This window comes from Vulpes lagopus, chromosome 20, assembly GCF_018345385.1.
Source record: "Vulpes lagopus strain Blue_001 chromosome 20, ASM1834538v1, whole genome shotgun sequence".
Taxonomy (NCBI): Eukaryota; Metazoa; Chordata; class Mammalia; order Carnivora; family Canidae; genus Vulpes; species Vulpes lagopus.
In genome coordinates, this window is record NC_054843.1 from 2,099,759 (window position 1) to 2,126,577 (window position 26,819).

Below are 26,819 nucleotides of genomic sequence, written 5' to 3' on the forward strand. Positions count from 1 at the left end.
ATCCCCACACAGGGATGACTGTCCCGTGCCCTGCTGTGCAGGCTCTGAAACCTATGGCCCCACATACTTTGCCTTCCTGCTGTGTCAGGCGGGTTGTGAAATCCGGTCCGCATCTCCCCACTGGGGCTACAGGTCGAGGGTGGAACCTGGTATTTTTAACTCAATTTTCCACTAATCCCAAGTGCACATCTCTAATGGACTTAAACGAAGGGTCTCATCTGAGAAGCACCGAGCTGTGAATCTAAAGCTAGGACCCCTCTCGCCAGAATGGGTGCAGCTAAAGTAAAGCCAGTTCTTGAAAAGAACAAAAGCATTTACCTTTTTATTTCCAGTCTCATATCACTTACTCTCAATGGAAGAATCTCATTAAAGGCCCACTTGCTATTTTAGAGGGAACACTGGGGCTGGGTGGCTGCTCACGTGGCCCTAGAATGGGCAGGCCTGCAGCTAATGAGCAAAATGACAAGCCGGTGCCTGAAGATACACCACGTGCCGGTAACACCTTGAGACACTCAGGGCCCTTCTTCTCATTTAATCGTCTCTCCCCAGTTTATTCAGTGAGGTCAAAGTCATCGCTGGCGTCCTGTCCTGAGCGGCCCACCACCTGAAGTCACCTTCTTTCCTGAAACTGAGCTGAGGCTGAAGCAGAAGCTCAAGAGGCCAGGTGGTGGCTGAGAAGTCTCCAGACCAACGGCTAATGCTCCAGCACATGAGGCGGACGGGTGGGGTGCTGCTCCGCACAGGGCAGGGGCACAGGAAGGCGTGTGGGCAGGGCCCCCCTCCTCCTCACCCCTTCCAGCGTTCAACAAGGCCAAGAGCCCAGTCCCGGACTCGTGAGATGGATCCAAGTCCCTTGTCGGGTATGTGACTTGAAAATATTTTCTCCTATTGCTTGGGTTGTCTTTTCACTTTCCTGATGGTATCCTTTGAAGCACAGAGATTTTTAATTTTGGTCTTAAAAGCAGCCACAGAAAAGACCGATTACCTTGACAGAAGAGAGAGCCTGGCAATTGTATCTTAGCATACAAAGGATGTCAAAGGCCCGTGCATATGTCCTCGGGTGCTAGAAGAGCCCACCTGCCAGCTGAGAAGCCCACAACCAGCAGGACGTCTCTGGAGGAGCAGGGAAAGCCAAATACCCTTTCAGACAAACAGAAATGGGAAGGGTTTGCAACCAGCAGAATCTAACTAAGGGAATCTCTAACACACGCATGCTTCAAGCAGAAGTACTCTCACATGGAAAATCGGAGATCCAAAACAGAACAAAAAGCAACAAGAGTGGCAAACACGTCTACAAGTCTGAAACCAAAAGTAATGCAGCACAATGCCTGGTGAGGTTAAAGAAAAGTAAACACAGGGCAGCCCGGGTGGCTCAGCGGTTTAGTACCGCCTTCGGCCCAGGGCCTGATCCTGGAGACCCGAGATCGAGTCCCATGTCGGGCTCCCTGCATGGAGCCTGCTTCTCCCTCTGCCTGTGTCTCTGCCTCTCTCTCTCTCTCTGTGTGTCTCTCATGAATAAATAAATAAAATCTTAAAAAAAAGGAAAAGTAAACACACGACAACACATGTGTTGGAAAGTGGCATTAGGGGCGTGCTGGGTCCCTGCACCATCCCCAAGAGTAAAGAGCTTGTTAATTTTAGATCACTGACAATTATGAATGTTGTAATTTCTGAGAAAACCATCAAAGGAAGAGTCTATAACGTCCAAACTGCTAGAGGGCATAAAAATGAAAGGATTCATGCTCACCAAAAAAAAGCAAGAAAGGAGAAGGAAGGGGAAACATGGCACAGATAAAGCAGTTAGCAAAATACAAAGTGACAGATTAAAAAAAAAAAAAGATTTTATTTCTTCATGAGAGACACACACACACAGAGAGGCAGAGACACAGGCAGAGGGAGAAGCAGGCTCCATGCAGGGAGCCCGACGTGGGACTCGATCCCGGGTCTCCAGGATCAGGCCCTCGGCCAAAGGGGGTGCTAAACCTCTGAGCCACCCGGGCTGCCCACAAAGTGACAGATTTAAACTCAGTTCGTCAGTAATTACATTTAAAGGAAACTGGATAAAGGCTCCAGTTTAAAAAAAAAAAAATTGTCAGACTTAAAAAAAAAAATTGTCAAATTTCAATTTAAAGAAACTTTAGGGGGGATCCCTGGGTGGCTCAGTGGTTTAGCACCTGCCTTCGGCCCAGGGCATGATCCTGGAGTCCTGGGGTTGAGTCCCACTTCTGGCTCCCTGCATGGAGCCTGCTTCTCCCTCTGCCTGTGTCTCTGCCCCCCTGCCCCATCATGAATAAATAAAATATTTTTAAAAAAATAAAGAAAGAAAGAAACTTTAATCATGTACTACTTCTGAAGATATAAAGAGGCGGACAGGTTAGACAGGAGAGGAGGAGATGTGCAGGCTCAGGCTAGCCCACAGTGGCTGGTTCCGCATGCGAATTTCAAAGAGGAGGTGGAGGCCAGAGCATCACAGGAGGGAAGAGCACGTCAGAGTGGCAGACGCTCCATCCGCAAGGAGGATACAACCATTTAGAAACCATTATCACTAATAACACAGCCCCCAAATACACAAAGCAAGTGGATGTCCGTGCAAGGGTAAGACAAATCCGCAGTGGTGACTGGAGATTCCGATGGACCTCTTTGCGTAACTGATAGAGCAGGGACATCTAAGGAACTAGTAAGGATGTGGGAGTCGGCACACGTGTTCTGGAAAGGGCCAGACAGTAAATACTGTACAGGCCAAGCGCTCTCTACCACACTTACTCAACTCTGTCCTCATGCAAAACAGCCACGAACGACATGGAAACAAATGAGCGTAGCTGGGAATCCCATAAAATCGTATTTATAGAAACAGGTGGCAAGCCAGATTTGGCCCATGGACTGTAGCTTGCCAACCTGATAGAGAAGGTTTGAATAACATGATCCAAAACTTTACGAGCGGACACAAAACACTGTCCCCACCGAGTGCAGAACACCATCTTTTCAAGGACATTTAGAACATTTCCCAAATTGGACCACATGCTGGTCTCAACAAAGACAAGCATCAGCCAGAGCAGAGCATATTCCTGGACCACAATTCACTGAAGCTAAAAAATTAATAATTTTTAAAGGCTACAGAAAGATATTTGGTGAAATCGCCAGGTTTAGAAATCCAAAACAGCTATCAACGGTGAAAAAAAAAATTACATTTAAAAATCCACTGAATGGAATAGTGACAAAAGGACTTCCCATCACAACACATAAAGGCCGTAGCTAAAACAGTTCAGTGTCGAAGGTTACACCTAAGCGTACGGCAGAAAATTTTAAGAGGTTGAAGACAAACGACATAAAACATGACTCTAGAGGTTACAAAAACAAAAAGTAAATTAAAGAAAAAAGAAATAATTCGAAAAGCAGAAATTCACGAAATAAAAACTACAGAAAGCCAGAAAGTTGACTCTTTGAAAGGACTGATAAAACTGACAGTTTGACAAGGGAGACAAGAGGCACGCGCACACACACACGAATAACGGGAAAAATAACCAAATGCTGCAGGATTTTAAGACAAGAGGGGTTTATGAACAGCTTTGAGGCAATGAACTTTGAATGTAGGTGAAAGGACAAAGTCCTGGGAAGAATAACTGACAAAACGCTTAAGAAAATACAGAAACCCACACAACTGCAGCAGGAGTCCAGTGCCGCCGAGCCTCCACGCCCGGGGACCACCACCTCCGCACACGCAGGGCGGCGGGTGACCAGGGTGTCGGGGCTGCGGAACAGGACACGTCTCCCTCCAAATCAGCGACGTCAGACAGTGGCCCTGGAGAGCCGAGACCCCCACAGAGCGGGAAGCTGGTGAGTCTGCGGGCGCTCGGCGGCTGAGGGCCTCTGCTCCGGCCCAGTGCCCCCCGCGGTGTCCCTGGCACCCCGGGGCCAGGCCCGGGTACCAGGCCAGGGCGACCCCGGCTCTGCTGCGAGCCCAAGCCTCCATCGGACAAAACCTGTCGCGGGGCGATTGCCAAGCTTCACAAGAGCAAATCAAGCCGGGTGGTGAACTGGATTTCAAAGGTGACGGGGAAGGGGTGGCAGACACGGACCGAGAGACGGCGGGCACAGTGTGCGCTGCGGGGTGCCCACGCTCCAGGCTGCCCACTCGGCCATGTGGCCGCCCAGGCTCGCTTAGACGGGAAGCACAGGTGCCTTCCCGTCCTGGGGCTGTCAGCCAGGTGAGGCCAGGAGGCCCCGGTGCTGCTCTGTGTGCCCCCCCCCCCCCCCCCGCCGAGTCACCAGCCGGGAGGGAGAAAGAGTTCGCCTCCTCTGGGTCACAGCCTCCCAATCCAGAGCGACTCGGTGCTTCTCCCCTGAAATAGCTACGTGCGAAACAGAGGAGGCCCCGTGTGCTCTTCACACCTTCAGGGCCTCCGTGGGGGCGCAGCCCTAAGGGCAGTGTCGGCCCCTGGCTGGCCCCACGGCCACTTGGTGTTTGCTCCCGTGGCACAGGCACGCAGGCCCACACGAGAGCGCCTGTATCCAGGGCTGGGCAGGGGATGCAGCCTGGTGGCCAGCCTGCCGTCCCCAAGGCCAGAGGTGGCAGGATGAGCTAGGTGGCAGCTTCCACAGCCCAGCCAGGGCACAGCCCCAAGGCGGCCCGGACCACCGCACACCTGTGGCCAGAGAAACCCGACGGCCCTCTGGCCCCGTGGACCTCCAGGTCGTTACCGCTCACTCCCCAGGGGCCGCTGCAGAAACGAGGGGTGTCCGTGGTCACAGGGGTGGGAGGCACAGTTGGGGTTTAGATGGCGGGTCTGGTAACGCACCTTTCACCAGACACCTGCTCTGGGGTCAGAGCCTGACTCCACTTGGACACAAACACCGTGTCGTTTGGTTTCCACACAGACAGAACGTTCCAGGAGGGCAGCCACCTACGAGATATGCACAGGAAGATGCCCTCTGCCTTGCTGACCCAACGCAACACCCGGGAGGGATGCGGCTCCCACCCCACCTGCCTCTCTTGGCTGCACCTGACACAAGCAAGGGCGGTATTTCTGGGCCAGTCCACTGTCTTCTCGTGTAGACAGGCCCAAGCACTCCCACGTTGGAACACACAGCCTTTTCGAATTCTGGACGTGGACAAGCTAAAAAATCCATTTCTATACTGCAAACGAGCTACTGCAAAATGTTTTATTATTAATAATATCAAACACACTTGGTGGTTGGTATCTGCCAGATCCTGTTCTAAGCATTTAATGTGTACCAGCTGCACTTCCCCTGAGGGGGCACGGGGTCCAGCGGGTGGAGACACACTAGGCCAACCTCACCCACTCCTGGGGCTGCAGGTTCCGGAGACGAGGGGCGTGCCCAGGGTCCCACACCACCACCCCCGCTCCCTGGGGAAGCTGCTCGGAATCATGACGAGCACATTCTAGCGGGAATGTGACGTGGGTCTCAGATGCAAGCCACATCTTCAATTTTGTATTCTCTGCAGCCACATTTAAAAACACAAGAAACAGGCAAAAATAATGTAGTAATATTTTATTGAACCCAATAAATCCAAAATATTATTTCAACTTCTAATCCATATAAAAGAACATTAATAAGACATTTTGCTTTTTTCTTTTTTTGTCCTAAGCCTTCCAGTGGAGGCGTTGAGTCAGTCTCACCTTTCACAGTGAGAACATGTCTGAATTCGGAGTGGGCACGCCTCAAGCGAGGCCCCCATGAGACATGACCCCATGAGACGTGGTCCCCGTGAGACACGGCCTTCAGGCAGCACCAGCTCAGACAGGACACACTCTCAGGACCGTTTTCCTCCCACTTCTCTTTTCCATTTACATGGTTTTTAGAAGCTTTTAGTTTCACTCGTTCTTTTACTTCAAATGTGTCTATGATGATTAATTCCTCCAACGGACAGGAGCTGCGGGGGGGGGGGGGGGTCAATATTTTACGTGTTTTCTTTTCCTAAAGTATTTCCTAATTTAAAAAAAAAAAGCCAACTTATTCTTAGAAATACAATATAATCACAGGTTAAAAAACAGAAATTAGATAAAAATTATTGAATACTTCCAATTTTCTTTTTCTTCTACAAAATTTGGAAGGAGGGATCCCTGGGTGGTGCAGCGGTTTAGTGCCTGCCTTTGGCCCAGGGCACGATCCTGGAGACCTGAGATCGAATCCCACGTTGGGCTCCTGGTACATGGAGCCTCCTTCTCCCTCTGCCTGTGTCTCTGCCTCTCTCTCTCTCTGTGTGTGACTATCATAAATAAATAAAAATTTAAAAAAAATTTGGAAGGAGAAGAGGAAACCAATCTCTTTCTGGAAATAAATGCATAATAAATGACAAAGAATAAGTGATGAGTAATTATCATCGCTCCCTTTTCAAGTTTCTTCTTTTCCTAAAAATGGTCTTGTCGTCGGCTGCCGGCCACCACCCGTACCCCTGCAGAGCGGGGCGTTGCCGGGCTGCCATCCCGCCACTTCTCAGGGCCCGCGTCCCCCATGATGCCGAGATTCGCGGTCACGCACGCAGCTTCTCTGTGGCGACCTCAGCTGGAGGTGGGATGAGAGGAGGTGAACAGAGGCGGGATCCCACGCGGACGCCGGGCTCGGGTGCAGCCCATCCGACCCGGGAGGGTCCGGGGCCACCACCGGCACCACCCACCAGCACTGACCCCGCCGCTCAGGGACAAGGAAGCCTGCTTTTCCAGATCATGCTCCCACATGAACTCCGAGGCTGGGCCACCCACAGCCCGCCACCACCAACATGTGCCTGGCACAGCAGGTCTCAGCAAGAACGCACCCACTGCACGCGGCCGCCTCGCTGCCTTCTAATCCACCGCAATCCCATCAGTAATCAGGGCTTTAGGAGAGCCGCTGGCAAATAAGGATAGCTCACCATCACGGGTGGAATTGCGTCCTCCCCGCCCGGAGTCACACAGGACACCCTCACCCCCGGGGCCTCAGAAGGAGACCTCAGTTGGAAGCAGGGTCGGAGCAGTTGCAGCATGTTAAGATGAGGTCACCAGGGTAGGCCCTAACCTAAGGACAGGCGTTATTTAAAAAAAAAAAGAAAGAAGAAGGACACCGAGACACATACCTGGGAAAGGCAGCACATGGCAAGACGGGGAAGGCGGTCGTCGGCAAACCAAGGGCAGAGGCCTGGACACAACCCCTCCGGCCCCCAGAGGAAACCAGCCCTCAGACATCGTGGTTTCGGCTTCTGGCTCCAGAGCTGTGACACACGCTTCTGTGACCTCAGGCACCGCTGCGCTCCCGGAGCCCTCAGCAGACCAGTAAACGCACCGTATGCGGAGCCTCCCTCCCACGGCCTCCTCTGTGTCCGTCCGTGCCGCCCGCACCCCCGCCCTGCCAGGAGGGTACCCTCAGCAGTCGGACCACCGGCCTCGGAACCAATCTTCGCAGCTGTGCGTGGGCAGCGCACCGCGGTCACGCGTCACCCGGTGTCGAGGGAGAGCCATGCCCCCGTGTCCGCTCGCGGCCAGCGCCTGCGCCTCGGTCTACCGACCGCTTGCTGCCGCCCTTCCCCGCCGCAGGTCTGAGCGGGGATGAAGAGTAAGTGAAAAATAATCCGTATTAAGTAAACCTGTCCTACCATCCGTGTGATTGCAAATCTCAAGGTTCATTTTCAAAAGGCCACAGCGTACAGGGGCCCGTCCACACCCGCACACGGCCGTAGGGAAAACTGTGACGAGACAGCAGCATCCCCGCAGGGCCACGCGGGGCGCCGTCCACACCGCAAACGGGCCCAGGAGCCCCAGGCACGCGCAGCACCAGACGTTCGGCGTCCACGTGGCCCCGACAGGCAGCGTCCGAACAACACAGGACCAAGGGACCGGCCGGCCTGCCCCCAGCACCGTGCAGCTGCCACGCGGGGAGCCGGGCAGCAGGCGGCCCCTGCCGCTCCCAGGCCCGAGGCTTGGAGGCGCACGAGGCGCTGCCCTCGGATGTGCTGAGCCATGAAATGATTCAGCAGCAAGGAAGATCAGAGGTTGGCACCGACACGGACGCTGCCCTGGGATGACACACACGCACCCCGTTCTGTGGCGGGTGGGTGGGACGGCCAACACACCAGCCCCTGCTGTGTCCCCGAGACGCGCTGAGACATGGCGACATGCTCCGCTGTGGGGCCCCCGTACACCTGCGGGGAGGAACAGGAACAGTTCACGCGGCTCGGCTGCCACCAGCCCGTGTGGGGCTCAGCCCTGGCCCCTACTCTGCTGTCCCTTCCCCTGAATCTGAGTGACTTTCCAGGAGCTCTGGGCCCGGAGCATCCCGGCAACGACCCACCACCGCCACACGTCATGTGGCTTCTCCGATACACGCGCGGTGCCTGACGCATGCACCCCTCTTCCCGCAGCACGTGCCTGCTGTGTACCCCACGGAGTCAGGGCTGAGCCTCGCTGTCTGGACCCAATGGCAAGGGCAAATGGCAAAGGTCAGCAGTACAACGTGAGCCAAAGGAAGCGGGCCCCGAAAACGTAGGCAAGGTGTGAGGGGCGTGTTAAATGCACGTGTGTGCGCGTGGTCACTCAGACTCGGGGTGCGGGAAGCTTCCCTCGCACGGCTGGAGGATGCGTACAAATTCCCCAGGCAAAGAGGGAAAGAGTGTTCCAGACCAAGGTGTATGAGGCCTGGGGCCAAGCCAAAGAGCAGGTGTAGTGGGGGGAAGAGGAGGTGGGCGACGGCGGGGCTCACCACAGAGCCGGGGGGCGGCCTGCCTGGAGGAGGGGGTGGGGGTCGGAAGCGGGAGGCTCCACAAGACAGTGGCTGGGGGGCGGGGGACACGGACGACAGGGGCCCCGACAGGGCCTGGGGAGGCAGAGGAAGGGTGCAGGCGCCGCAGGACGGATGGGCGAGGAGCCGCTGGGAGCCGCGCTCCCGCCTGAGAGGCCGAGCGCGGGTGGGGGCCGGGGGCCAGGGCCGGGGCGGGGGGGGGGGGCGCCGCGTGAAGACGCCTCCGATGCGCCCCGAGGACCACCACCTTCCACACGCCAGTCCTCCCTCTGCATGTGGCTTCTAGCTCTGAAAGCGACACGGTGACGGATGACACACTAAGATGTGGCGTCGTGGAAAGATCCTGCTGTTCCCGCGGGCACCACGCAGTGCGCGAAGAGCAGCACCTCGGCTACCAACCGTCCCCGGAACCCCACGGTTCGCGTGGTGACCTGGCGGATTCCAAAACAGCAGACACGCCCCAGTGGGATGGAGGGCGGGAAGTCAGTGGGCAGCCGAGGTCCCTGGGGACCTCCCAAGGCGCCCCAGCACCTGCCCCTGGGATGTGCCAGGGACGGAGGGTCTTCTGGGCTCAGACCCCCCAGGGCGCGTTCGTCTTCCCAGGTGACCTCGGTCGTGCGGGCAGACCTAAGCCTGTGCCGTGACGGTCCCTCCCCGTCCACCGTCAGCAGACCTTGTCCTTAGCGACGTCTTTATGAGCCGCCGTTGGAATCCGGGAAACCAACCCGGGGCGCCCAGGGGACTCGGCTGGTCGAGCGTCCCACTCTTGGCATCGGCTCAGGTCACGGTCTCGGGGTCGTGGGATCGCGCCGTGCACTGGGCCCCGTGCTCCGCAGAGAGTCGGCTTGGGGTTGTCCGTCCCCTCTGCCCTCCTCCCTCTACTTTCTCTTAACAAATAAATCTTACGAATAAAAGAAAAATTAACCTAACACGGTCCCGTATCAGCCCCGCCCCAGGGCTCCCGGCAGAAGCGAGCCTCTTCGGGGAGACCTGCGGGCACCTGCAGACAGAGCTCACCTGGACATAAGCCCACGATCCAAATTTACACAGCACACGAGAGGCTGGGTTCTGGGAGCAAGACAGAGCGGGACTAGGGGTGGAAGCCAACCCTGGAGAAAGGCAGACTTTGGTATGATTGTGATTGCCGTCACTATTATTTTGATATTGTCAGGGGCTGTGTAGGAAGCGTTTGGAGATGACAGAGGACAGTGAAATCCATGCAAGGAACAGAATACTCAGCAAGAGGAGCAGCAGATTTGGAAGGAACCGAAGAGGTTTTTGGTTTTTTTAAGAGATTTATTTATTTGCACGACAGAGAGCACGCACCCGTGCACACGAGCTGGTGGGGGGGCGAGGGGCAGAGGGAGAGGGACTCTGCAGCCAACTCCCCACTGAGCGCGGAGCCCTATGCGGGGCTTGATCCCACGACCCCGAGCTCGTGACCTGAGCCGAAACCAAGAGTCGGACGCTTGAGCAGCTGAGCCACCCGGGCCCCTCGTCAAAGGGAACTTTTAGAAATGAACAGAGGAAGCAGCGCAATGAGAAGTTTCATGAGCTGCCTACACCGCGGACCGGGAGGCCGGGAGGCGGCAGGGCCGGGGGCCTGAAGAATCCGCCCGGGATGCGGCACAAAGTGACGGAAACGGGAGAAGCACGATCGAGGGTTCAGAGGCTGGGGGACGGCGCGATCGAGTCAAGCAGCACTCAGCAAACCGACGGGCCAGGAGCTCCCGGAATTACGAAGACACAACCTCGGCCTCCGGGAAGCAGGCTGGGCAGGAAGGCAGCCCCCCGGCGTGCCAGAGTGAGGCTGGCACGGAAGGCCAGCGCGTCGGCCAGGACACCGCGACATCACAGGACCTGAGTCTCGAAGGCTGCCTCTGCCCAAGAGGCACGTGAGCTGAAGTCAGTAAGAGAAACGTCCCCTAAAATCGCCACGCATTTAGGAAGTCAGAAGGCCTCGCTCCTGGGTCCCAGGAGAACCAGAACGGCAGCGGAAGAGTGTTCCCACTGGACAGCACGCAGCCCTGCAGAGCCGCGACGGGGAGCCTGGGACTCTGCCGACAGAAATAGAGAATTAAGAAGCTGTGCTTAGAAAAAGTAAGAAAGGGGCTCCTGGGGGGCTCGGCCGTTGAGCATCTGCCTTTGGCTCAGGGGGTGACCCCAGGGTCCTGGGATCGAGTCCCGCATCGGCCTCCCTGCAGGGAGCCTGCTTCTCCCTCTGCCTGGGTCTCTGCCTTTCTCTGTGTCTCTCATGAATAAATAAATAAAATCTTTAAAAAGAAAAAAAAAAGAAGTATAAAAAATAACGAGTCAACTCAGTAGCCCAGAAAGAGAACGCCGGGGTAAACCCAAGGAGCACGGCCAGGACGGCGGCGAGGAAGGCAGAGAAGCCGACTGAACGCCGGCTCTGCGTGAACAGTAACAAAGTCACAGAGGAAAACCTCTGCCGAAATCAGTCAAGGAACCAGAAAAGCAAAAACAATTTTCAGAATGAAAAAGGGAAGTTGATGTCAGAGTACAGATCTGAAAACTAAGACTGTATTACGACCTTTGCACCCAGAAACAGAGGATGCTATGAAGTGAACAATGCACTGGAGAGCCCCAGGGTGACCCCATGGTCCCCTCGCAGGGACAAGAGCCACGGAGGGCCCCGTGTGGGTGAGGCCTCCCGACCCCGGACTTGCATTGCCGCGCTCCTCCGTGTGAGCTGCCACATGGGGACGCCCTCAGGACAACCACTGGCAAGGACCCGAATCCTGACGACAACCCCTCCCGGTAAGACGGCAGCCGCGGGTGGCACCATGTTGGTGGCCCGGGAGAGCCCCGGGCCTGAGGACCCGGCGACGCTGCGCCCGCAACCCCTGGACCACGGGAACGGGGAGAGGCTGCGTGTCGGTGTCACCTGTTACGCAGCAACAGCTGGCACACGCAGGTGAGTGCCCAGAAGAACCCCCCGAACCGCATGCAGATGGCACTGGAGAACCTGCCGGACCTGCTGCTCCTACGGACACAGGCAGGATGGAATCACGGGCACACAGAGGCCAGGGGCACGGGGTCTCGGTCCCGAGCTCTCCCACACGGCATCGCCATCCGACTCACGTCAGGAGGCTGGCGTAACCCAGACACCAGACCAGGCGAGGACGGGACGTGATCGAGGACGATCACAAACCAAACCCACTCTGGAACACGGGGGCAGACAATCCCCAACACGCTACACGCCAGCCACGGTCACGGAGCACAGATAATGCACCGCGGCCACTGGGGCACTTCCGGGCGCCAAAGTACGCACGTACTTCACGGAGCCAACGGAGAAACAGAGACGTCTGTGATCCGCTCAATACGCGCAGAAACGGCCCCCATGAAACATCTTCAGCAGATAGTCTTAGAAACAAGACAACGCTCTTAACCAGAAAGGGCCCATCTACAGAAAAATAAGCCTTCTCTGTTTCTGTAACGTCACTGTTTGGAATGGGAGACGTCGTCTGCGGGGGCACCTCAATGCCGGTGCCCCCCGCGCGGCACCCCAGCCCTACGCAGGGGGCCGTTACCTCGAGGCCCCTCCCTATGTGTCAGCAGGATCCAACGCAAGAGCTTCAGAGGCGTTCTCACCCCCTCCCCCGACCCGTGGACGTCGCTCTAAACCCAGGGAGCCCTCCCCGGGGGGCAGGAAGGCTGCCTCCTTCCCAGGGTGCATGGTGTGCAGGCCCGTGGGCCTCTCCGGGCTTAGCCAGCCAGCCCCCCAGAGACGGGCCCCAGGGTATCCCCGTGCCTGACGCCGCCCAGGTCAACTCACACCGGCAAAGGGTCCCTGGAGCGTGTGCCCCAGGAGTGCAGCGATGCCCTGGTCACCCTGGTCGCGTGACTGTGGGGAGCCCCCTCCCTCCCCGAGGCTCCAGGGCAGCGTGTGCCCCACTCGGGGATGTGGGACGTCCAGCCCGTGTCTCTCCTCGCTGGGGCCAGCAGCACCTCGGCGTCCCCGGGCCCTGCTCCCTCTCACGTCAGTCGCACGGGCCGGTGGCCCTCGACACAGTCACAGCAGAGTGCCACCCTCCTGCCAGCACCGCGGGCACGTGGCTCAGCTGCTGGTCCCCTCACCGTGGCGCTGTCTCGGTGGGCCCTGGAAGCACCGCGTGTCCAGACGAGTCTGCGGCCCCCGTTTTCTCTCCTGAGACCCCGGGCCTAGAGGTGGCTGCTTTCCTCTGCTGGACAGGCAAGGGTCTCTGGGCCGCGCACCGCACGAGCCCCTGGACTGTCTGCAGGCGGGTCCCTCCCCTCCGGGGCCAGGGTCCCAGGGGGACAGGCGCTTGGCACCCTGCTCAGGCTACTTGGTTCACTGATGATGCATCTGCTGTATTCCTTTGCCTGCCGCCTGTCTCTAGAATTTTCTCTTTGACTCTTTTTCAAAACTTTCAATTTCCATATGATACACGCACGGAACAGTGCACACGTCACAAGTGTGCAGCTCAAGCTTTTACACACCACACACCCCCGTGCAACCAACACGGGGCTCGAGGAAGATGCTGCGGCAGTGCCCCCGGGAGCCCTGCACGCCCCCTGCCCTGTGGGAAGCCCCCTCCCACAGCCGCGCCGCGCAGGCCGCTTCCACCAGTGGACGCACCCCTCGGGCCTCCCTCCCTTTGCTCGGCACGTTGTAAGAGTCACACATGTGTGCCTGCACGTGGGACGGCTTCATTCTCTTCACCGCATGAATATGCCGGGGTCCCCTCTTCATTTTCCTTGGAGACACTGAAAGCAATCCCAGGGCTTGTGCCTTAGGACCGGAGCTGCTGGACCCGCTGCACGTGGGTCCTGATGGGCACCCAGGAGTGAACGGCCTCGGGGGCAGGTCCTGCCACTCGGTCTCCCCCGTGGGCGCCCCTTCACACCCACCGCAGCGCTCCTGTGTTCCAACCCTGCCCCTGGCGGGCAGCCCAGCACCTACCTGAGGCTTCAGGTTCACGCCCCCCTGGTGGCCAGTGCACAACCTTGCATCTCTATTTTCCAGAGGTCCTGCCTCCTCTGATCCCAAGGACAGTAATGGGAGGAGGACTCAGAACTAACATTTGGGGCGGGGGACACCTGGGTGGGCTCAGTTAAGCGTCCAGCTCTTGGATTTGGCTCAGGCCATGATCTCAGGTCGTGGATGGAGCCCCATGTCAGGCTCTGCACCCAGGGGGAGCCCATTTGAGGATTTTCTTCCTCTCTTAAAAAAAAAAAAAAAAAGAACCAAGATTTGGAACTGCTTAGCTGTTATACCAACACTGGAAGGGGAAATAGCAGTGTTTCCCTAAAATCAGGAACAAAACCAGGACACCCTGTCGCACTTCCATTCAATGCCATTCTGAAGGCCCCGGCCCAGCAGTGAAACAAGAAGTCACGAGGAACAAACAAAGCCATCCCTTTCCCGCATGACAGGGATGGCTGCACAGAAAACTCTAAAAGGAAAAAGAAAGGCAGAGTGGGGGGCACCTGGTGGCTCAGTCAGTTGGGCATCTGAATCTTGGTTTTGGCTCAGGTCAGGATCTCAGGTCATGGGACCGAGCCCCGCGTCGGGCTCCGTGCTCAGCACGCATCTGCTGGAGACTTTCTCTCCCTCGGCCCCTCCCCCTGCTCACACTCTCTCTCTAAAATTAATAAGTAAATCTTTAAAAAGAGAGAGAGAGAAGAAAATCCTAAACATCTACAAATAAACAACAGGAAACGGAGATTGCTAAGGTGACCGGGTATCACAGCAACACCCAAAATCAAATGCATTTGTGCTCAACGCCAACAAGGAGTTAGAAGAGATGTTTAATAAAAAAAATAAAATTTAAAAACGCCACCTACGAGAGCAACAAACCTAACCTGTGCCCGTGGGAGGGACTTTAACCGCGGACTATGAGACAGCCTCACGGGCCGCCGCCGACCACCTGCACTGCTGGAGACACGGGCCGTGTTCACAGCGGGAAGACGGGATGGGGAGGGTGGAGTCCCCAGCTGCTCTACAGTCAGTGCCATTTCAGCCAAAATCCTGACAGTTTTTCAAGAGGCGCTGGCAGCCCATGGTAACATGACAGGGGGAAGCAAAGAGCAGGAACCGCCAGGGGCTCCCACGACCCCGCAGGGAGGACGAGCAGGGAGCAGGGGCTGTGGGGCGAGCAGAGGGCCAGGGAACCCAACGGAGGGCGCCTGGGCACGTGGCCGGGTGTCCCCGGTGCGGCACTGAGGACCTGCCGTGCGACACCTGGCACTGCCCCTGGGGACCGAGGCGCCCCGGGCTCCGTCCCTCTCAGTGCACAGCGAGCTCCAGAGCGATGGGAGGCCTCCACGGGGGAGCTGACTCGCAGCCTCAAGGACACGCGGGGCAGCGCCCTAGTGCCCCAGGCCAAGAAGGGGAAGGACTGCCAAGAGCCAACCCCCTCCCCAGAAGGGAAGATGGGCAGACCCACAGGAAGTCAAGCATTTCATTCATGACGATGAAGGAAGAAGAGGAGGCCCGTGGCAGCCACGTGACGGCACAGGAGAGGCGATCACACACCACCGCAGGTCAGCCGGAGAGGCCCACGGGGATGGAGGGCAGCGGGGACACGCAGGACCCTGTGGCACGGGGAGACGCTCCGGGCATCGGGCAGGATGTGCAAACCCAGGCCATAGCGCGACAGGCCACGGTGCGTCCGTTCCATTTGCAAGAACTAATGACAACAGCGAAGAGCCCGGAGCGCTGGACACACCTTAGAGCCGCTGCGCGGGCGGCGGGCATCTGAGAAACAGCCCGAGCCCCCCTCCCCGGCCTCCGCCTGCAGCTCGCCAGCGGCTCGCCAGCGGCCACGGCCAGGTTGGGAGCACTGTCCGGCGAGCGGCCGGGCACCTGCTGGAAACCTCTCGCAGACTTCAGCTCCGCGCGGACCTGAGCAGGGCCTCCCGCCTGCGCTTAGAGACTCGCGGACGCCCGTTCCCCCGAGAACCCCCGCCGCCCGCAGCTCCCCCCGCAGGATGCGCACATCCTGGCTTTCACCTGCACGTGAAATCTTGGATTTCTGTTCTCCCTGCTTTTTTTTTCTTATAAGATTCATTTATTTATTCATGAGAGACACACAGAGAGAGGCAGAGACACAGGCAGAGGGAGAAGCGGGCCCCTCCCAAGGAGCCCGATGCAGGACTTGATCCTGGGTCCCAGGATCACGACCTGAGCCACAGGCAGACGCTCAACCGCTGAGCCACCCAGGCATCCCTGTTCTCCCTGTTTTTGCTTCTCAGGCATTTGTAGGAAATGCCCATTTTGTCCTCATTTCATTAGCTCACTTACTTTATTCCAAAAATTAAACAAATGTTTTAGACCAGATGTTGTAAAAATTGCAACCTACAGGCTAAATTCAGGCAATTATTTTTTATTTGGTCTGCAATTTGTTAAAAATAAATAATTGCACATAAAAAAACAGATTTCTGCCTTCTCCTAGCAGAACAAAGATCTATGTCTTCTAGTCCTGCGTCCACCTGGGCATGCTGGCTGGTGCTCAGTGCTGGGCTCAGTGCTGGGCTCAGTCCCGGGGTCAGTGCTGGGCTCAGTGCTGGGCTCAGGGCTCAGCGCCGGGGGTCAGTGTCTGGGGTCCGTGCTGCGCTCCTGCTGGCTGGGGTAGTGCCGGGGGTCGGCGCTGGGGGTCCGGCGAGCACGTGGGAGAGAAGGGGCCCTAGCCATCACTCCGTCCACGTAGCCGCCCCCACCCCGTCTCACACCTACATTCCTCCTGGCTCCCCTTCCTGCCTGGCCTCTGTCAGAATCTGGGTTCACAACTTTCATGTAGTTTTATTTACAAAAAAACAAAAAACAAAAAAAGTTTGTACCCAACAACTCCCTAGGACCCAAGGGAGGGAAGTGAAAGGTGAAAGCAGTCGGAGCTCCGGGGAAGCGCCAAGCAAGCCTGGAAGCAGAGGGCAGCTGTGGGCTGCCGCCGCCTTTTCCACCGAATCTGCTGGAACTCAGGCCACAGCAGCATGCGCCTCGACTCATACAATGAAAATACGCACCGTGCGCTACGGTGTGTGCCCGGGCCCCACGACCCACCTGGAAGCCCGGGCTCTTTCCCGCCGCCTGGCACCTTGCTCTGGGTGCAGCGCACGACCGGGGCAGGTACAGAGCAGCTCCAGGACACCTGCCGCGACCACACGGCTTCTTGGAAAACAAAACCAAAACGCTAGCCGTGCCACGCAACTAGTAACACTGTAAGAGTGTTTTTACCACGTCCTTCCTTCCGCTTCTGTGGAAGCCACTCAACGCTGAGAGGCGGTCGTAACACTTCGACACTCAGAGCCCCCCAAGAGGGAACCCACCAGGTGGCCGGAATGCGCCCTCCACATGCTGCTGGCCGGGCCTGGGGGACGCCGGGCTCCTGGAGGGGGCAGTCCAGCCGAGGACCCCCGGCTGACACCTCCTCAGAGCTGCACACGGGGGGAGGGGGGGACACGAGCCCCGCCTCCTCCACCAGTCACCGCAGCATGGTGGCCTCAGGGCCCCCCAGCACCCCCCTCCCATTACCCTCGGCCTCCATAGCCTCTCTCCCAGCAAACCTCCTGCACCTCCCTTTTTGGCATCTGCCTCCTGCGTCACCCCACCTGATCCATTCTTCATTCAAGAATCTACTTCTGGCTCATTTTGGCAAAAATCGCTGCTGTTATGTCTTATTTTGCAAAGTACACCGACTGGCGGGCTTCTCTCCGAACACGAGGATCACGTGCGTCTCCCTTGTAACAGGCAACGTTCATTCAGTGGCTCCAGTTGGGCTCAGTGCTGGGCTCAGTGCTGGGCTCAGTGCTGGGCTCAGTGCTGGGCTCAGTGCTGGGCTCAGTGCTGGGCTCAGTGCTGGGCTCAGTGCTGGGCTCAGTGCTGGGCTCAGTGCTGGGCTCAGTGCTGGGCTCAGTGCTGGGCTCAGTGCTGGGCTCAGTGCTGGGCTCAGTGCTGGGCTCAGTGCTGGGCTCAGTGCTGGGCTCAGTGCTGGGCTCAGTGCTGGGCTCAGTGCTGGGCTCAGTGCTGGGCTCAGTGCTGGGCTCAGTGCTGGGCTCAGTGCTGGGCTCAGTGCTGGGCTCAGTGCTGGGCTCAGTGCTGGGCTCAGTGCTGGGCTCAGTGCTGGGCTCAGTGCTGGGCTCAGTGCTGGGCTCAGTGCTGGGCTCAGTGCTGGGCTCAGTGCTGGGCTCAGTGCTGGGCTCAGTGCTGGGCTCAGTGCTGGGCTCAGTGCTGGGCTCAGTGCTGGGCTCAGTGCTGGGCTCAGTGCTGGGCTCACCGAATCTGCTGGAACTCAGGCCACAGCAGCATGCGCCTCGACTCATACAATGAAAATACGCACCGTGCGCTACGGTGTGTGCCCGGGCCCCACGACCCACCTGGAAGCCCGGGCTCTTTCCCGCCGCCTGGCACCTTGCTCTGGGTGCAGCGCACGACCGGGGCAGGTACAGAGCAGCTCCAGGACACCTGCCGCGACCACACGGCTTCTTGGAAAACAAAACCAAAACGCTAGCCGTGCCACGCAACTAGTAACACTGTAAGAGTGTTTTTACCACGTCCTTCCTTCCGCTTCTGTGGAAGCCACTCAACGCTGAGAGGCGGTCGTAACACTTCGACACTCAGAGCCCCCCAAGAGGGAACCCACCAGGTGGCCGGAATGCGCCCTCCACATGCTGCTGGCGGGCCTGGGGACGCCGGGCTCTGGAGGGGCCAGTCCAGCCGAGGACCCCCGGCTGACACCTCCTCAGAGCTGCACACGGGGGGAGGGGGGGACACGAGCCCCGCCTCCTCCACCAGTCACCGCAGCATGGTGGCCTCAGGGCCCCCCAGCACCCCCCCTCCCATTACCCTCGGCCTCCATAGCCTCTCTCCCAGCAAACCTCCTGCACCTCCCTTTTTGGCATCTGCCTCCTGCGTCACCCCACCTGATCCATTCTTCATTCAAGAATCTACTTCTGGCTCATTTTGGCAAAAATCGCTGCTGTTATGTCTTATTTTGCAAAGTACACCGACTGGCGGGCTTCTCTCCGAACACGAGGATCGCGTGCGTCTCCCATGTAACAGGCACGTTCATTCAGTGGCTCCAGTTAGACTTGGACGCGGCCTAAGGTACAAACCAGTCCCCGGAAAGCCTGACCGACCACCGGCGCGCTCCCGCTCGGGCCAGGACACCCCGCAGCGCGCTTCCGCCGCGTTGCGTGCAGGAGGCGCCTGGGCACACGCGCATCTGCGGTAACCGACTGCCCCGGCGCAGCATCACATCTAGCATGCACCTGTTCCCGCCACCTCAGACGGGGATTTCTGGCCCCCCGTCCACCACGTGCAGCCTTCTGGAAGTGAGGAGTTCTTAAATGACTACTTACGTGAAGCCAACCACTTAGTTTCAAAATGTAGGTTCGTGACACATGGAGTTTTCTGAGCAGCAAAGTGCTTTGGATCCAAGACGACCTCTGACGTCTAGATTCATCACCTGCTAGCTGGACAACCCCCACCAAGCTCTCCCCCTCGGTCTCTCCATCCGTGTTACGGGGCGACGCCACTGTCCTCACAGGGCCTTTTCTTAAAGAATCAAACACCATAAGGTGCCATCACGGTAGCTGCCGTCGCAGCACAACACAAGGCCTCAGTGGGGAGGCTGGGGGCACACACTCATAAAGCCAGCGGCTCAAGCAGCGACATGATGAAGAGGAGAAGAGCCACCACCTCTGGGGCTCCAGAGCTTGGCGCCCCCCTCCTAGGGGGGCACCATCACCGCTGAGCATCACATCTGGCTGCAGGTACTTCCCTCCAGCTGGTCACTACTGCTCCCGGGCGAATTCCTTGGCATTGTTCTTTATCACCGATTTCACTCCCCACCCACTTTCAGAAAGGAACTGAGAAGAGCCAGGTTAATAATGCATGGCCTCCCCGAGTCGCCTGGGGACAGGTCTCCCCGCCCAGCCGCTATCACCGCTCACTCGCCTCCCTTCTGAGTCCTAGGCCCGGGCTGAGCGCCGCCTGTCACAAGTCCACCTGCTGCGACGTACCCTACCTGAGACCCTTCCGGCGACGCACTCGGCAAGGGACAGCAGTCAAACCCCAGTGTCCGCAGCAGCCCGTGAGCCTTCACCCTGCGGGGAGGCCGGCGCCGACCTCCCCCCGGGCCACCTCCCGCATGACCCAACGATCGCACAGATGCCCTCCCAAGATTACCACCTCTCACGCTTTGCTCCACAGAGATAATCAAAACACAGCGAATGCTTCTAATAACCAAGGAAGGGTGGCCCAAGGACAGGGTGTGGGCCTCAAACGCAGCATTTTGAAATAAGTAATTTGCAATTACCGTTGAGATAGAGTAAGTACTGTCGCCAAGGAGTTTTAAAAGGGCAGATAAAGTCACAGATGTTTCACTTCATGACTTGAAACGACTCATTTAAAGCCTCAGAGGTTCTCTGGTTAACCAAAAGGAAAACCCGGGAAATTTCGGACCAACTGCTTTACAAAATTCAGTCCAGCCTCGCTGTACCATCAATGTCTCCCTGGGACTGAGTAACTACAGACCTGAGCTTCTACAAGTCATTAAAAAGGAAACGGACAAATGTAGCCACTCGCAGCCTTTGCTCTATGAACATCAATCAGCCACACTCGTACCGTAAACAGAGTCCTGACGAGGCCTGGAGGCGGAAGCCGCTGCTGCCACATGGACGGTGGCAGGGGGCCGCTGCTGAGGGTGAGGGGCGCCTGGCCTGCGCTGCAAGCATGCCCTCTCCTGCCTCCCCTGTTAAGTCAGGCTGAGAGTCAACAGAAGGTGTGCATGTCAGGGGTAAAATGTCACTGGACAAGTTAACCAGACCCTCCCCCTCCAAAAAAAAAAAAAAAAAGTAAATTTGGCTCCTCTCAACACAACTTCTTATTTTTCCTTGTTTTTAAGGATTTCGGTATTTTCCTCCTACCTCTGATTTGACCCCAGATGAAAATGTGTGGACCTTTAGCAGATGGTGGGGTCTCAGAAGACGGGAGCCCACGGACCTTGCTTTAAGTGTGGCCGTGCTGACCTGTGACCTCACCTTCAGCAGGCAGCAGGGCCGCTGTCCTCGCAGACCACTCTTGTCCAAGGCTCAAGTGTGACCAGAGAGAACACAGGCCAAGGGCCAACCCTGCGTATCATGGTGGACTCGGCTAACGTGGGAAGCAGGGGTAAAATCGGACAGACCAGATCACTTTGGTGGATACACTTTCTCTGCCTCTCAAAATAGAACAACTACTTTGTTTGCTTCCCCAGCCCTGGCCCACAGACCCATGTGCAAGCAGAGGGGGGGGGGGGGGGGGGGGTTCCTGCGCGCGCTGAGCCTGCCACGTGGCCCAGCCGAGGGCCCAGGGAGGCGCTTGCTAGAATCCACCCTCTGGTGATCCACATATCCCTCCTGCACCTCCCCTGACCACCTCACAAACCCTGCCAGTCATCCTGCTGTCGCACACGCCTCAGGTCATTGCGGAGACAGAGCTCAGAGCTCTTGATGGGGTCCCCAGGTGGGGTCCCACACAGGTGGGGTGAACAGCAAACCCCGGTGCAGCGACACCCCTAGCACTGCACGTGGCATTGGATTCGAGACTAAGGCAGTGACTATACCTTCCCGGGTTTGCACATCCTGCGGGTCAGTCCCATGTAGCTTCTTTTTAAACAATGTAATCAAGGAGGTCTTTAAGGGTAACCAAGAAGTGGATACAACAGTGAACCACAACTGGCTAAACTCTAAAACTTTGAGGGGGGAGGGGGTGTAGTTGTGATGATCCAGAAAAGCGGGAGGAGCAGCAAGAAAGCGATCAAATCTGAGAATGTTCAGAATCTGGGACCCCTTAGGAAGCTTTCAACAGAGAAGTGAGGACTAGGAACCCCTAAGTGAGCATCATCAGCCTGCAGAGCTGCAACCTGGAGCATGTCCCGGGCGGGTTCTGGGCTTAGCCCCACCGCTCTGGGCCCCACCAGCACCAGCACCAGCACCAGCACCAGCTCGGCAGTGGTGGAGCTGGGCTCCCTGGGATGACTGTCACTTCTCTGATGGGCGGCTGCGTCCCATCCCAGACTCTCTGAAGGCCAACGGTCCTCGTTTTTCCTTCCAGTGAGATCCTATTTCCTAGGAAAAAGAACCCACCTGCTCAAATATTCCCTTAGGCAAGATTGTTAATAGTGTGCTTTAAAAAAAAAAAAAAAGGTGCAGGAAGCCATTTATAAGAGCATTTTTCCTACTGCACTCAACTTCTCTCAAAGTTTAAAAAAAAAAAAACTGCACAATTTTTCAAGGTAGCTTCAAGTGCTAATAGCCCTCCTTTCCAGGGCCCTGGGGGCGGCCCTGGGGGTGGAGGTGGCTGCGCCCCCGACGGCTCTTGGGGCTCTTGGATTGCGGGCTGACCCCATCACTTGACTGGAACCGTGGAAATTCACAGTCGGCCTTGGTCCAAACGCCAAAGTCAAATGTGAAAACTCAGCATCCGCCACCCCCCTTCGCGGCCCCACCTGCAGCCCTCCCGCGGGTTGGGTAAAAAGTGAAACTCGGCCTCGGCGCGCAGGGTCGGGGTCGGGGACGGGTCCGGGGAGGGGGCGCCGCGCGGGGTCCGGGTCCCCAGCGCCCCCGAGCCAGGCAGGGGGCAGGTCGCGTCCGGGGGGGGGGTCGCAGGAGGCCCCGAGCGAGCGAGCGGAGCCCGCGGGGAGAGGGGACGGGACGGGGGTCGCGGGGGGTCGCGCCCTGCCTCGGCCCGGGCGCCCCTCCCCCGGGGCCCCCCCACCGCCCTCCCCGCGAGGCCCCCGGAGGGGCGCGCGGGGAGGTGTCCCGGGCCTGGCCGGACCGGGCAGCGGGGAGGCCCCGGGCCGGCCCCCGCGCCCCCCGCGCCCCCCGCGCCCCCCGCGGCCCGTCCTCCCGCAGGCCCCGCGCCGGGCGGAGCGCAGCCGGCCCACTGCGGCGCGGGGCGCGGGGCGCGGGCGCGGGCGCGGGCGCGGGGCCGACCTCGGGCGGAGGAGCGACCTCGGGCGGCGGGGGGGGCCCGACCTCCGGGGGCCGCGCCGCTCACCTGCAGCCGCCGCCACCTGCTCGTCGCGCGCGCGGCCTCGGCTCCCTCGGCGGCCCCTGCGGCCGCTGCGCTCCGGCCCTGGGCGCGCCCGGCCCTGCGTCGGGCCTCAGCGAGTGCGGCGCCCGCCGCCCCCGGCCCCCATCCCGCCCCGCCCGGCCCGCCGCCCTCCGCCCTCGGCCGCGCCGCCCCGCCACTTCCTGTGCGCGGCGATCCCACAGTTCCGCCGGCGCGCGGGGAGGGCGGACACGCGGGGCGGACACGCGGGGGGGACACGCGGGGACACGCGCGGGGGGAGGGGCGCGCGGGGGCGGTGCTGGGCGCGGGGGCGCGGGGGCGCGGGGGCGCGGGGAAGGGGCCGGCGGGTCGGGAGCGGACGCGCGTGAGCCCGGGGCGGGGACGGCGCGGGGCACGTGGGCTGCGGGGCCGCGAGGCCGGCCGGGGGCGGGGAGACGGCCCGCGAGCCCCCGCCCCCGCCCCCGCGCCCCCGCCCCCGCGCCCCCGCCCCCGCCTGTTTCCGGGCGCGAGCTCCTCCCCTGGCCCGGGTCACGGCCCGGGTCGCGGCGCCGCGGGGGGCGGGCGGAGGACGGATTTCCGACCCACGTGCAGCGCCCTTTGACTTATTTATAGTTTGCAGCCGCTGGCAACATTGTATCGATTTGACCCGGGAGGAAGCTTCCCGGAACCCTGGGGGGGGGCGGGGCGGCCGGGAACCTGCCTCGCTCGCTCGCGGCGCCCCGGGTCCCTGGGCGCCCCCCCCCCGGAGTGCCCCACGGAGCACCTGCTGGTGGCTGGGCCAGGAAGCGGCCCCAGGGAGCCTGGCCCGGCCGAGGGTCATCTCCCCCGGCCTGCCCGCCGCCTGCGCCCCTGAGCTTGGACGGTGGGCGGTGGGCGGCTTTGGGTGGGAAACTATTTGAGATACCAGGCGCCCTTACTCGGCTTGTACCTCCTTTAACCCTCCTCCAATTATTTCAGAAAACACTTGGGCTAAAATAAAATAAACATACATGCACCTGTTCTACTCACAATTCCCTAATCCTTGAAAAAGAAGTTATGGTTTGCAGGGCTGCTGGAAAATCATTACTGGTAAAACTGCAGCCTGCGCCGCCGCTCCTCCTCGCTGTCCCATCCTACAGGTAAAATTCCCACAGGCACCTGCAGATGTGCGAGTAAGGATGTTCTGACTTCGGGCATAGAATTACAAAAATCTGAAAACAACCCACAGACATCTGGTTGAATAAATTCCAGCCTATTTTTAATATATTAAAAAGAATTTTTAATCTAGAACATTAAAAAATTAATATGCTAACTATATATGCTGATATTACATAATCTGCAAGATTTGTTAAGTCAAAAGAGAGAGTGAAGATGCAGGGCAGTGTGTATACAAGAATCTCTTTGCCGTATTGAAAAGCAGTGCAGGGATCCCTGGGTGGCGCAGCGGTTTGGCGCCTGCCTTTGGCCCAGGGCACGATCCTGGCGACCGGGGATCGAATCCCGCGTCGGGCTCCCGGTGCATGGGGCCTGCTTCTCCCTCTGCCTTGTCTATGCCTCTCTCTCTCTGTATGACTGTCATAAATAAATATTAAAAAAAAAAGCCGTGTATATGTAGCCGTCTGTCCAGAAAACTTCTAGAAAGATAAAGAGTTATCGGCTCTTTTGTTCTCGGCTGGACAGGGGTAGGTCGACTTCATTGTTGCTAGGTAGTCACATTTAAATTTGTCATATGCACACACTTTAGAAATATGTTTTTAAAACTAATTAAATGTACCTCATCATTTAGACGCTCGGTGGCCCCTTAATAGTCACTCTGAACTTCTAGATCAGCTCAAAATACTACTTGTCTCGACAGAGTAAAGCACCATCAGTGTAATCTAATCCATATTCAGATAGAATCTATGATCACTCAGACCTAAGCTAGCAGGAATTTGCATCTGGAAAAGCTCAGCTGAACATATGAGCAGAGTAAACATTTAAACAGAGCTTGGAAGTCAGCCAAGCAGCCCTTAACTACTTACCGGGCCCTGCGCGGAGCACGTGCCGGGCTGGCTGGGAAATGTGGTCCTCGCTGAGGTTCCCCGACTTTATTAGATGCGCGCCTTAGTTCACCTACGTACCCAGACAAAGCCCTGAGGTAGAGACGACCGGCATCTGTTCCACATTTGCAGAGACTGAGGCACCGGGAAGCTCCGTGTCTCACCCGCCAGCCCGCAGCGGGCAGCAGGGCCGCGGCCTGACTCAGCCGCAGTGCCCCGGCTCCATGTGACCCCAGTAACCAAGTTCTCTGTGTTGGGAGAGAGACTTAGGTCCCCCCTGAACCGCTTAAATTAAAACGGGGAAAGGACAGGTCTTAGCCGGAGTGTTCGCAGGCACAGATTTGCAGGGTGAGGGGCTTTCTGCAAGCCTAGGAAGGAGGGGAGTGGCCTTTGGGTACAGCCTGAGTGTGAGGTAGGTCCTGGGAGGAGGACTCCCCATTCATTATTTGCTCTAAATCTCCAAACCAACTTGCTTGATAACCTGATAACCGTTCCACCAGGTAAATAAACCAGACCCCAGGAGGTGACCCTGAGGCCAAGGAGCAGCCTAGAAGCAGTCTTTCCAGTTCAGAGTCTCTCGCTCACTCTGGTCAAGCCCTGCCCGTAGGCCTCCTCAAGTGCTCTGAGGGCATTGTGGGCTCCAGGTGAGTCCGGATTGAGGAAGGCTTCCTGGGGCAGCTGGACACGGATGTCACTGCCCCGGGGGGGACTCAGAGCCAAAGCTCAGAGCTTAGCCTGTGACCTTGGTCAAGGACATGGCCCATGTGAGTCTTCGTTTCCTATAAAGCAAGGAGGTTCCCACCCCAGACTTCCCTGATCCCCAAGTGTGTGCCAAGAGAGCCAGGCCGAGGGGCTAGCTCCGGCATTTCTCAAAGCCTAGAGTTTATTTTTAACCAAGATGTAAAAGTTTACCAAAACTAAAGATAGTGACTTTGCTGGAAATTGATGAACTCCAGCAGTTAACACTAGCCTCAAATGGAGAGATACTGTATATGTTTTTAATTAGTATATAGCAGGAAAGCAGTGGTTACAAATGCAAGTTTTTCAGGAGACTAAGTATTATTTTAAGTAGGCTCCACGCTGAGCGTTGGAGCCCAGCAGGGGGCTTGAACCATCAGACCTGGGTTGAGATCAGGAGTCAGACGCTTACCCAGCTGAGCCACCCAGGAGCCCCACAGGAGACAAAGTGTTTTAAAAATGTGCTTCTACAGGGCTGAAAACCCTCAAAGGGATTTTCAGAGCCTGGAAGCCCCCGACACTCTGAGACCCTGCCCCGAGGTGGTTGTTGAGAAACTGTGATCAGCCTGGAGGTCAGAGTCAAGGTCACACGAGTGGGTGAAGCCAGTGCCCAGCCGAGGACAGAGCTCAGGCAAACGTCCAGCACATGGGGAAGCCCTCTGCGCCGGGGAAGAGCCCTGGGTTTGAGTCCAGGCTCATTCTAGCTGCAGTAGGAGCCTCACCCCCTCATACTCGGCCATGGGGCTTCTGGATGCAGTGGCCGAGCTGTGGGGCTTGAGGACCTGTGGCCTGAGTGCAGGGGCTGTTCCGACCAGAGCCACCCCGCTGATAGCCATGGACTGCCATCGGCATCCTAGTCTCCCTGGGTAGAGTAGGGGAGCCAGAGAGGTGGGCAGCTGGGCCAGGGGGCAAAGACAGGGCGACCAGAGTCAGGCTGTGAGGCCCTGTCCCTGCAGCCAGTCGGAGCGGGTGGGGTACCCCAGCATGTCAGCTCACGGCCTGGTGCCTCTAACAGGCCATGTTGGCTCCAGGCCTTGGTCAGCAGCTGCCCCAAGGCCTGAGACTCCACCTGCCCCGTCCTGCCCCCCTAGTGCCCCAAACCCCACTGGCTGCATTGTGCCTGGAGGCCTCTCCTGACACAGGCACCTGCAAAGGAGACTTTGCCCCTGCCCGTTAGAAACACTGCCTGACCGGGGCACTCCCGGGTGCTGCACCCAACTCTGCACGTGAAGGGGGCTGTCTGTGCAGATCCCGCCCTGAAGGCCCCCTGGCCTCTCCATCGTTGAGCGGCCCAG

At 58.2% G+C, this 26,819-nt stretch overlaps 1 protein-coding gene across 1 annotated transcript in view; it reads right to left on the reverse strand.

The window, feature by feature from the left end:
* Positions 1-22,935, reverse strand: part of AGPAT3 (1-acylglycerol-3-phosphate O-acyltransferase 3) — an 84,811-nt gene extending 61,876 nt beyond the window's left edge. The window contains exon 1 of the mRNA XM_041735163.1: positions 22,754-22,935. The gene's annotated coding sequence lies outside the window, so the exon portion shown is untranslated. The remainder of the gene's footprint in view (positions 1-22,753) is intronic.
* Between the last annotated feature and the right edge of the window lie 3,884 nt (positions 22,936-26,819).